The 12082-nt window shown below is 34.8% G+C and overlaps 1 protein-coding gene across 1 annotated transcript in view; it reads left to right on the forward strand.

The window, feature by feature from the left end:
- Nucleotides 1-12082, forward strand: part of LOC149542147 (F-box family protein with WD40/YVTN repeat doamin) — a 174236-nt gene that overhangs the window by 142020 nt on the left and 20134 nt on the right. The window lies entirely within an intron of this gene.

Raw genomic sequence — 12082 nt, forward strand, 5'->3', positions numbered from 1 at the left:
AGGAGAAACAGGTTGACAGTGCAGAGGTTGAATGATCTTGTCTTTGTTTATTACAACCTTCGTCTTAGGATCAGACAGATTTTGGGCGCTGACTCCTCTCTGATCATTCTAGAGGAGATTTATCCAGAATCAGAGTGAATCACAGAGACCGTGGACCCAGTCTTCACTGAGGAAGACCGCACGTGGGTTGACCAGGTGGATGTAGAGGCTGAGGCTGTGGTCAGGGCAGAGGAGGCAGCTAGAGCACGTTCAGGCCTTGGTAGACGCACACACGCACGCACAGACGCAGGCCCTAGCGACGTTATTCATGAGCCCATTGCCCATGTAGGGGACATGGCTCGGCGGTCCTCTATGACCTACCTTACACGCCTTTCTCATAGGCAAACTGGATACTCAGAGGCTGAGGTTGAGGCTGCAGCAGAGCTAGAGGATGATGATGAGGATGATGAGGCTTGAGTTGCAGCCTTGTTTTTATATTTTGTTTACACTGTATAGATATTGATAGTGATACTGAATCACTGATAGACATATGTTTCAAACTTTCATGGATCTTCATCTTAGATTTATACATACATTTATGATTTGATGTCTTATAGATCTTCATGATTTCATTTTACTGATTCTATGATTTGAATCATTATGATCATTTGATTTTTATTTACTTCAGCTAGCATACAATTTACATTTTAGTACATAATGATAAAATAGTTACGTATGTGATGGATTTTATGTTTCATGTTTATGTATGTTAGATTCTATTTGATGATATTATAGTGTTTTTAAGTTATATTCAATAAAGGGTGCATGAAATAAGTCTTAAATTGTTAAAATCTTTACATTTAAAGGGTTTTTTCAAATTTGCCGATTCACTGGCAATTCACCCCCGATTCACGATTTGATTCGGCCGTGCCGATTCCGATACGATTCCGATTCACGTAACTATGATCTAAACTTCAAAGCATTATCGACTATGGAAAAGATGGTTACTGGTTTAGCTAACTCAAATAAAGATCATTCAAGCATATGCAAAGGATGCGCTCTAGGTCAGAACGCCATAAGTCCATTTGAAGATAGTACAAGAAAAACTAACAATGTTTTAGAATTAGTCCACTCAGATTTATGTGGACCTATGTCTATTCCTTCTCTTGGAGGATTCTTGTACTATATACTTTTTATAGATGATTTTTCTAGGAAAGTGGATAGACTTCTTAAAATGTAAAGAATTAGAAGTAATCCTTAAGAGATTTAAAGAATTCAAATCCTTAATTGAAAACCTAGCAGGACACAAAATATAAACTCTTAGGATTGATAATGGAGGGGAATATACTTCAGATTTGTTTAAAGATTTTTGTAAAGAAGCAGGGATTAAGAGGGAGTATATTGTTCCTTATAACTGATAGCAAAACGGGCTAGCAGAAAGGAAGAATAGAATAATGATAGAAGCAACAAGAGCTATGATATTTGATCAAAATTTAGAATATTATCTTTGGGCAAAAGCCTCATATACTGCTGTCTATATTCAAAACAGAAGTCCTCACTCCCACCTTAGAGATAAAACTCCTGAAGAAGTCTTTTCTAAGGTTAAATCAAATATAAGTCATCTTAGGATATTTGGGTGCCCAATATACATACATGTTCCAAAAGAAAAGAAAACGAAGTTAGAACCCTCTAGGAGGAAAGATATTTTTGTTGGGTATAGTGAAACATCTAAAGCATATAGAGTTTACATACTTGGTTGGAAAAACATTAAACTTAGTACGGATGCAATATTTGAAGATTTAGCATTCAAAAGAGCCCTAAGATCTAAGGATCCTACTCATATACCTAGTTCTAAAGAAAATCATGAATGAGTATCAAAGGGAGAACATTGAAGAAATTGAAGGTGAAATTCAAAATCTTAATCTTGAGGAAACTCAAAATCCTAAGAAAAGACCACTTTGGGCTATTAAGACTTTAGAGGAAGCACAAGACTTTGCTGCACCATCTGGAACCTTCAAAGAAAGCAAAAGACCCAAAAGATTTCCTAGCTATGCAACAAACATGAGTGATTTATCTAAATGAGAACCAACCAATGTTTCAGATGCTATTAAACATACAACTTGGAAGGGTGCTATGACGAAAGAATACCAATCCATTATTAAGAATGATGTTTGAGAAATTGTTCCATGGCCTGAGGGAAAATCAGTTGTTTCTTCTAAGTGGATATTTAAAATCAAGCATGCCGTTGACGATAGCATTGAAAAATTTGAAGCCAGATTCGTAGCCAGAAGATTCTCTCAGAATGAGGGAATTGATTATGAAGAAACTTTTGCTCCAATTGCTAGATACACCTTTGTATGTGTAGTCCTAGCTATTGTAGCATCGAAGGGATGGAAAGTACATTAGATGGATGTGAAAACAACATTTCTGAATGGAAAATCTGTTGTTTCTTCTAAGTGGATATTTAAAATCAAGCATGCTGCTAACGGTAGCAATGAAAAATTTAAAGCCAGATTTGTAGCTAGAGGATTCTCTTAGAAGGAGGGAATTGATTATGAAGAAACCTTTGCTCCAATTGCTAGATACACCTTTGTAAGAGTAGTCCTAGCTATTGCAGCATCAAAAGGATGGAAAGTACATCAGATGGATGTGAAAACAACATTTCTAAATGGAAAGATTACAAGAGAGGTATATTTAGAACGACCTGAATGATTTGAAACTCATAATCCTAAAATCTTTGTTTGCAAACTCAGGAAAGCTCTCTATGGGCTTAAATAGGCTCTCAGATCATGGTATGAAAGAATTGATACATATCTCACCAATTTAGGATTCTTTAAGAATGAAGCTAATCCAAATCTCTTTTATAAAAAGGATAAAAATGATATGATAATTTTGATACTATATGTTGATGATTTACCAATAACAAGTGATGATCATCTTATAGATCAATGCAAGAAAGATCTAATCAAAGAACTTGATATGAAAGATTTAGGACTCCTTCCTTAATTCTTAGGACTAGAAGTGTGGCACAACACTGACAATATCATACTTAATCAAGGAAAGTATACATTAGACATCTTGAAGACTTTTGGAATGTGGAAGTGCAAACCTATGTCTTCTCAAATGGAGACTAATCTACACAAACTTAAGGAAGTAGTAGCAGAATCATCCTTCATAAATTCTACTCTTTACAGACAAATGATTGGGTCTCTTATGCGCTTGGTAAATACAAGACTTGATATTTGCTATGTTGTTGATGCCTTAAGTCAGTTTATGTGCGAGTCAAAAGAGATTCACCTAGTTGCAGTCAAACACATTATGAGATATTTACAAGGCACTCTTAACCTTGGGCTCAAGTATGAGAAAGTTGACTTGGACTTACATGGGTTCAGAGACTTAGATTGGGCTGGAAGTGTTACTAATAGGAAAAGCACTTTAGGATTCTGTTTTAGTTTAGGCTCAGCGATGATATCATGGATATGCAAAACGCAGGCATCAATAGTACAGAGTTCCACAGAACTTGAATACATTGCAGCGACAATGGCCTCTCGGGAAGCAGTTTGGCTTAGAAAGTTAATTGTGGGATTATTTGGTCAACCCATGAATCTCACTATTATTCACTGTGATAATTAGAGTTCCACCCAAGCTTTCTGTGAATCCAGTTTTTAATGACAGGTCCAAGCATACTGAAATTCCTTACCATTATGTAAGAGACATGGTAGACAAGAAAACTATTCAAGTTAGAATACATTTGCACTACAAATTAGACAACAAATATTTTTGCCAAACCTCTCTCTCTCGTGAAGATAGATCACTTCAGAAAAAGACTTTGTATGGTTGAATTGTAATACATTTGTATTTGTTGGTGTAAATAAGTATTTACTATTTACACTTTATTTAAGTTTACTTAGGTTAATGCATATTCATATTAGTTGTCATGTGGACACCTAGGAGTTTGCATATTCATATGAGTTGTCATGTTGACAACACAGTAGTTTGCACTCCAATTGAGCACATGTTGTCTACTACATATCTTTATGAGATACACCTTTACATTCTTATCCTCGCATTGTTGTTTGTACATTCATGCACAATGGAGGATAATCCACTCTTGGTGGACATGTGCTTATTTGGTATGCTTATCTCTTTGCTGACTCCTAGTCATATCAGTTGCCTTTATATACAAGGCACTTCTATGATGTATTCATCCAATTATCTGATTAATTCATTCTCATTTGATTTTATATTGTCTCTCTCGTGCTATCTCTTAAACTTCCAGATCTTGGAATTTCATTCTTGCCTTAGGCAAGTTCTTACATGGTATCAGAGCTATACCAAATTCTTACATGGTATCAGAGTCATAGAAGTTTCATTGCATGGTCATTGGAGAGAATTTTTTTTGCAGGTCAAGATTGGAGCTTGCTGGTGCAAATTAGATATTGGCATCACATTCAGAAGGTCAAAAAACCTTTAAATTGACTTTTGTTTCATCAAAATTCGACATCTGAGGTGAAATCTAGAGTCATTTGATTTTTGGAGGTGTGACGGTGGTGATGCAGGAAAAATAGTTACAGAGGTGATTTTCAAACAACGATCTCTCTCATATGGACAACTTTTTTTGAGCAATTTTTTTTGTTTTGGGGTAGAATTTCGTGGTCTACACATTGCTGCAGGTTGTTTGCAATCCCTATTCCTGAATATTTTTGAAAATCGTAAATCCCAATTTTTGCTACTTCAAAGGCTTTGTTCAGGCTCATCTGCACACATATTTAGGTGCTTTTTTTTTTTAAAGTGCATGATTTTCTGTCTACTTTCTAGATCTGGTATCAGATTGGAGTAATTTTGAGTAGACATAGTACTTTTAGAATTTGGTCATTTTTTGCCTATTTTGGCACTTGCAATTAATTTAGATCCTTGGGAGATCTTATGTCTTATCTTGTTGAGTCTGATATAGCTTCATATTTGTTGTTGTAACCATCAAAATCAGAAGTCCACTTTCGTTCATTTTGACAAGTGGTAGTTGTACACGCACTAAATATAAAGTGCCAAAATCATTTGTTTCGGGGGATCTTTGATTGAGTGAAAAGGGGGGGTGTGTCTTGAGTGTTTGCACTTCTCTTTCTCTTGTGTTCTTTTATTTTGCATCATGGGTTCTCCTAGGTTTCCACTTTAACTCCACATAATTATGCTATATGGAAAATTAGAGTATGGAGTAAAATGATGGAAAAAGTTTTAATTGATTATGTTGATGGAACCATGGTTGCACCATTTGATCTTGATAAACTAAATTAATGGAATTATAACAATAAGGTTGCTATTGGTACTTTGAGGAAGTATTTACATGAAGATCTCATCTTCCATATTGATAATTGTAAAACAGTAAAGGAAGCATGGGATAAGTTTGCTAGCTTGTATGCAAAAGTAGACAAAGCTAGGGGTTTTGAACTTGATGATAATATCATGTCATTAGATCCAAAGGAGTTTGATACTATTCAAGACTATATCACCGAGGCACATGAGCTAGGGTCAATGGTTAAGGATTGTGGAATTACCATAGAGGATGAAAAATTGATCTATAATTTCATTAGAAAACTTCCTCTAGAGTATGCATTATTTTTTCGAGCTTCAACACTCATAAGTTGACCTTAGGTTCTTCCTACACCATGCCTTCATTTGATTCCTTCACATAGATGTTGATGGTAGAACAATCAAATTTGATGAGCATGGGGATTCTCAAGTCTTCCAAGTCCAAAGCATTGGTGGCTAGTAAAGGGAATCAAGGAAAAGGGTCTGACAAGAAGCAAAAATCATTGCAACAAAATACACAACAAGAGAAAGAACACTTAACGTCCTCACCACAAGACAACTCCAACAATAAGGGAAAATCATCCAAGAAGGAGTTTCTTACTTGTGCATATTGCAAGAAGAATGGACATGAAGAACATCATTGTTACAAGTAGGAAATTGATGAACTCAAGAATCTTCTTAAGAAGAATTAAATTAGTCTACCTTCAAGAATGACTACTTCACCCTCTTCTTCACGTTCAGAGTTTGATAAAGGAAAGGATCACATGGGCAAAGGTCAAGCCTTAGCAGCTACTTCAAGTCAAGATTCAAGGAGATGGCTTCTAGATTCAGGGGCTTCTCATCATATGGCATCTTCACAGTCTATGTTTTCATCATTTGATCCTTGTCATACTCCACCTATTTTGATGGGCAATCATACTTGCATGAATGTTGTCAAGAAAGGAACTATTGATAAAGGGGAGGGATACTTCAAAGATGTCTTGTGTGTACCTCACCTAAGTCATAATCTTCTTTCCATCTATCAGCTCACTCATGGAGATAGAGGAAGGATTGTGGAATTCACACCTAATTCAGTTTTTATCGGAGACTTGGAGACTAGACATATCATTGCTACAGGGGTGGTTGATCACACATCTAGGCTATGCTACTTCTCAGATTTTGCTCATGATGATGACAGTGATTTCTCAGCAGATTCTTCAACAGATTTTGATCACACTTCTACTGTTGATTCAGATTTTAAGGAGAACTTTGGCTACTTGAACTTAGGTGTTCTCACATATGATCAAGTTCTTGAGCCTTCCATTTCTTCTCCTCCTACTGATATTCCATCTACTGTTGTTCCTGATGATAGTTGTATTCACATAGCCATGGATTCAAGTGATTTAGTACAACAGGATATTCATTGTCTTCCAAACTTAGTTCCATGGGATGACTACTTGATGGACATTTTCAATTTGTTTGTAGAGTCCTACATTGCAAATTTGGGAGACACTATTGATGACATTCATCTTCTCTTTGGTGAAATGGAACATGCTAACCCTCATCTTTGTTCTCTACTTGATCAGTCTTTTGAGGTTGACATGATGGTAGATCCTTTGATACAACAGTTGGAGGAGGTCACTTTATTTTTAGAGGAGACACTTGAGTCTTTGATTCATGTTCTACATTCATCCTCAATTGAGCCTGATTTGTCTTTTTCAACAGAGTGGCATAGTACACATGATTTGGAGGAGGCACTTTTCAGTATTGACATGGGGACACTTGAGCAGGTTTCAGAGATTCCATATATTTTGAGGTTTCTTCCTACAAATGGGAGAGGCTTCATTGATACACCTTCGGTTATGTTTCTTCCTAAGGGTAGGAATGTTGTTCTACACTCATGGAGGAGTTTCTCCATTGAGCCTTGTGCATCTACCACACGTGTACATTCTACATTGAGGGGAGGTTACTTGGTCTATCTTGCTCTTCTTCTCTCTTATGGGGGTGATCTTTTCCTCACACGAAGTCTTCTCTCTCATTTTCTTTTATTGTACTTATTTCTCTTTTTGGAGGGGGGGTTTTTCCCATGTGGTTTTCCCTCTTTCTCCACTTTATGAGAGATTGCATTGCATCTATCTTTTGCACATGCATATTGTACATGGGTACCTAACATGGCCTAGTAGTCGGGGTCCATCTTGCATTATTATATAGCTTCTGTGAGCTTAAGTACATTTCCCTAAGTTGCACTTAAAGGGGGGTGTTGGTGTAAATAAGTATTTACTATTTACGCTTTACTTAAGTTTACTTAGGTTAATGCATATTCATATTAGTTGTCATGTAGACACTTAGGAGTTTGCATATTCATATGAATTGTTATGTTGACAAGACAGTAGTTTGCACTCCAATTGAGGACATGTTGTCTGCTACATCTCTTTATGAGATACACCTTTACATTCTTATCCTCCCATTGTTGCTTGTACATTCATGCACAATGGAGGATAATCCACTCTTGGTGGACATGTGCTTAGTTGGTATGCTTATCTCTTTGCTGACTCCTAGTCATATCAGTTGCCTTTATATACAAGCCACTTCTATGATGTATTAATCCAATTATTTGATTAATCCATTCTCATTTGATCTTATATTGTCTCTCTTGTGCTATCTCTTAAGCTTCTAGGTATTGGAATTTCATTCTTGCCTTAGGCAAATTCTTACATGGTATTAGAGCTATACCAAATTCATATAGTATTCTTTAATTATTAATGAAATAATTTTGTGTTGAAATTATTATTGTCAGGCTATTGACTATTATAGGCTTCACCATTTGTATTCATTATCTAATAGGTGGCGATCTCTGAGATAATGAACACTTGTATAAAAGACATTGTGAGAGATGACAATCTTTGAAATAATGTACTGAACAATAGAGAACTATTGTCAGATCTGGATGAGTTCAAGATCACATTGTGATGTAGACATTTCTATGTGTATGTGTCACAACTTGGATAAAGGAAGAATTTAATCATTCTCTAGATTTTATCCTGTGTACTAGCAAATCTTAACTCAGGATCATATTGTGATATAGGCCTGTCAGTATTTATGAGTCACAACTTGGATAAAGGAAGAATTTAATCACTCTCTGAATTTTATCCTATATATTGCATTCCATGCAATACTGTTATTACAACTATAAGTGATAATTCATAACGCATGTATAGTAATATGACATAGTATCATGTGTTCAATGATACCACATTCTTAGAAGATTCAGATATATATAGAGTATCAATCTATGCTTATTCATCTTAATTGATGGTGCGATGGTGCTAGATATGTTTGTTACATCCCAAATTTTTGACCTAATTTAAATTATTATAATCATTGAGTGAATGGGTTTTCTTTTCTATTCATGTGAAAAGGGTAGTTAAATATAACCGTTGTATCTTATGAAATTGTTCAACTTTTAATGATGAAGGTCATTATCCGTTATTGTCATATGATGATGATAGTAGTTAATAGTTACTTGGTTTCGGAATTATGGTTATTAACTAAATTCCTTGTTAAATATCAATGTTAAATGTTATTATAGATTTATCATGGAACTTGGTAATATTGTGGGAAAATTGCTACACGGGTGATTGTAGGAGCAGACGAAGGGGAAAAGCATTGCTTAACGGGATCTATGGAATAGGTACTACCTTAGTCCATTTATCTAATCGAGAGGTATGTCCTCTATCTTGGTAAGGACCTAGCGACTTGTATAATAGTATACAATTATTAGACACACATGAGTTATTAGATAAACCTTAAAAAAATATTAATCATTTTAACTTAATTAAAGTACATACCTTAAATGGCTTATGGTTGACATTTCCATCACTTCATTATAATACATATTTATGTACGTGTACATAGATATAGAAATAAAGGTGACACCATAGTATTATTTTTATACAAGATTCTATCTAATTAATACATACATTTAAATACATGAACAAGAAGATAAAATAATCTTCGAAATGAAGCATGTATTTAGATATACATATTTAAAAGGCTCGACCTTGGATAAACATATAATATGATGCTATCTTAATAAAATATATTTACGTGCAAGTAAATAAATATGCTTATAAATTATCCTTTTGATTTATAACCTTCAAGTTTTTTTTCATATTTATTCATTTCCTTATAAGAGGCCTTTGGTATTTCAAATGCCTCCTTATTTATGGAAATCGAGTGAGGCCATAGACATATTCTTGCTTCCACGATTTTACCCTTTCTCTTTACATTTTTTTCTTTTACCTGTATGTTGCAAGTGATTTAGACTATACATAGTCCATATCTGTTTTGAGTTTTCCATTCAGAATTGCTCATGTCTAAGGAACCAACCACTTGAAAGCAAGCCAAGGCGCACGTCTTCCATCTTTAGACCGGGTTATGTGGTCAGCCTTCCATATTCAGATTGCTTTATGTTTTTCTTAAATTATTTTCGTATTTGCAGCAGAAAAGAATGTGTCATGAAAATTCCGTACGTTACTTCTAAATTACAAATCGAATGGATATTCGATAGTCCAATCTCTCTATGTTGAGTCAAAAACCAAATGTGCATGACATGTTCATACATCTTTGTTTTGCTGAAGTATATCTGAATCAAAATTTATTTCCTTGCAAGCTCATTAAGATCTTTTCTCTGATATTGATATTCTGAAAATTGCAATAATCTTCCCCTAGCTGGGCTCAACAAAAGAGTTGGATTACTCTAAGATTTAAAACACTTGGGACTCACCCGATTGTATGGCCAATGAAGAGGGTGAAGAGGTGAGAGAGGAATCTGCAATAACATGAAAACATAATTAGATGTGACAAAACAATTTATATAATTTTAAAAAGGAATCATATGATAGCTCATGCATGTCCATTTATATTGTTCTTGTTGTCAAGTTGAGCAGTGGTGATCAGGTAATAGAAACCCACCCAAAAACCTTGGCCAAGGTCGTTAAAGGCATGTTGGCCTTCTTAAGATCACATGATTTCAGTAGTGCCTGTAATTTAGACATGTCTGTCCATAACTGTGGTGACATTCTAAACACCGGTATTGCTTAGGTGGCTTACCCCAAGCCTGATCCTGGGGTAGAGAGGGCCTTTCTTTTCAAAGGATTGTGTGGGGATGTATATGGTCTGAGATTGGGAGGTTAAGCCTAAGTCAATGCTTCTCCTCTTATCCGAAAGTCGAGGCTTGCACAACCAGTTAAAGACTTACCAGCTACCTTTTAGTATGTTTTTTCTATATCCTTGCTATGTTTTTGTTTCCTCTTACATTATAGTAAATGGTCAATAATCTACTTTACTTGTTTACAGGGAATGATTAGGAAATGGTTATTTTAGTTAATCGTTATTTCAGTTATTCGTTACTCCAGTTAATCGCTATTTCAATTAATTGATATCTCATGAATTGGATTATAAGATGTTATGTTTCGGGAGTTAGTTGGAGTATTATTTTCATTTCTACTTAAAAAAAGATGATAGTTCTTTCCTTTTTCTGTTAAGAAAATTCGTTTGTTACAATGTTATCTCTCAGTATGATTATCAAGTTAAGAGGGAGTGTTAATTTTATATGAGGTAACTCTAATATCATACTGATTTGAATTTGCAGATCGTACAGATCTGGTAAAGCATGAAGATGCTTAAGTGGATTGGCCTCTTAAATACGTTAAGTTATTAACCTGATCAGCGCCTTCCTTGGGAGCATTTAATAATGTTTTATTGCATTGTTATAGTTAGTGTAATTACTAACTAATTGCAAATCCTTAGAGACACCGATCTTGGTAAAATACTTATTAGTTTATATATAGGGCCGACTTGGAAAGGGTCATGCCCTTCCTAAGGACATGCCTCTTGGGTGCTATATACATACGAGGTAAGAATGTGGATAGAGGACACACATCAAATACAAGTCTGCTCCTTTAGCATTTACAGCCTTATTTGATTTATAACAGAAAATACATCATATCAAGAACACTTATATACGGTGTGGTATATTTAAAGACCATCTTTAGCAAGAGTAAAGGTATTATATCAGTATTGGTTGATCAGAATTTGCCGAAAACTTAGTCATTTGGTAATTACTTCTAGTCTTGGTGCATTATATAAAAATTGAATTTCATTCATATTTAATTCATTGAGAAATTGCCCGTGGGCTCTATCATTGAACATATTGAAGCAGGCATTTACAATCCATAGCTCTGATTGAAGTTGTCTTATCCTGCAAAGTACTGAATACAAATGGGACCCACCCAGTCATTTTGGAATTCATTGATAGACTTTTTTGATTGTTTGTTGGATGCACTTGCTCCCTCTTATGCGTGAGAATACACTTATTTCTCTTATGTATTGAAGTATACAATTTATAAAAGCGATGTCTTCTGAATCGCTCTCCAATCTGATTAAAATTAAAATCAGAAAAATTGTATGTTCATATAGAGCAACCCTGTTCATTATAGAAGTGTAATAGTGAATCTTTTGTTGAAATTATATAATAAACATCCATATACACATAAGAATCGAATGTTTTCACTTTTCTCTCCTATTTAAAAATTTTTATGGTACTTCCAACTTCAATTCATAAATAGTAACTACCTTATTCTGAGACATAATAAACTATGGAAGCTTAAAATTTGCTTGTATGGCATTAGGAAAAGCAAAGATATTAACTATGTTAGTGAAAAAACAATTAATAATGAAATTTTAAATTTAGTATGTACAAATATTAATACAAGTTCTCACCAATCTCCCCTTGTTTATGGCTATGCTAAGCAGT

This window comes from Cupressus sempervirens, chromosome 8 (genome assembly GCF_028749045.1).
Source record: "Cupressus sempervirens isolate cs-2001-9-10 chromosome 8, ASM2874904v1, whole genome shotgun sequence".
NCBI lineage: Eukaryota > Viridiplantae > Streptophyta > Pinopsida > Cupressales > Cupressaceae > Cupressus > Cupressus sempervirens.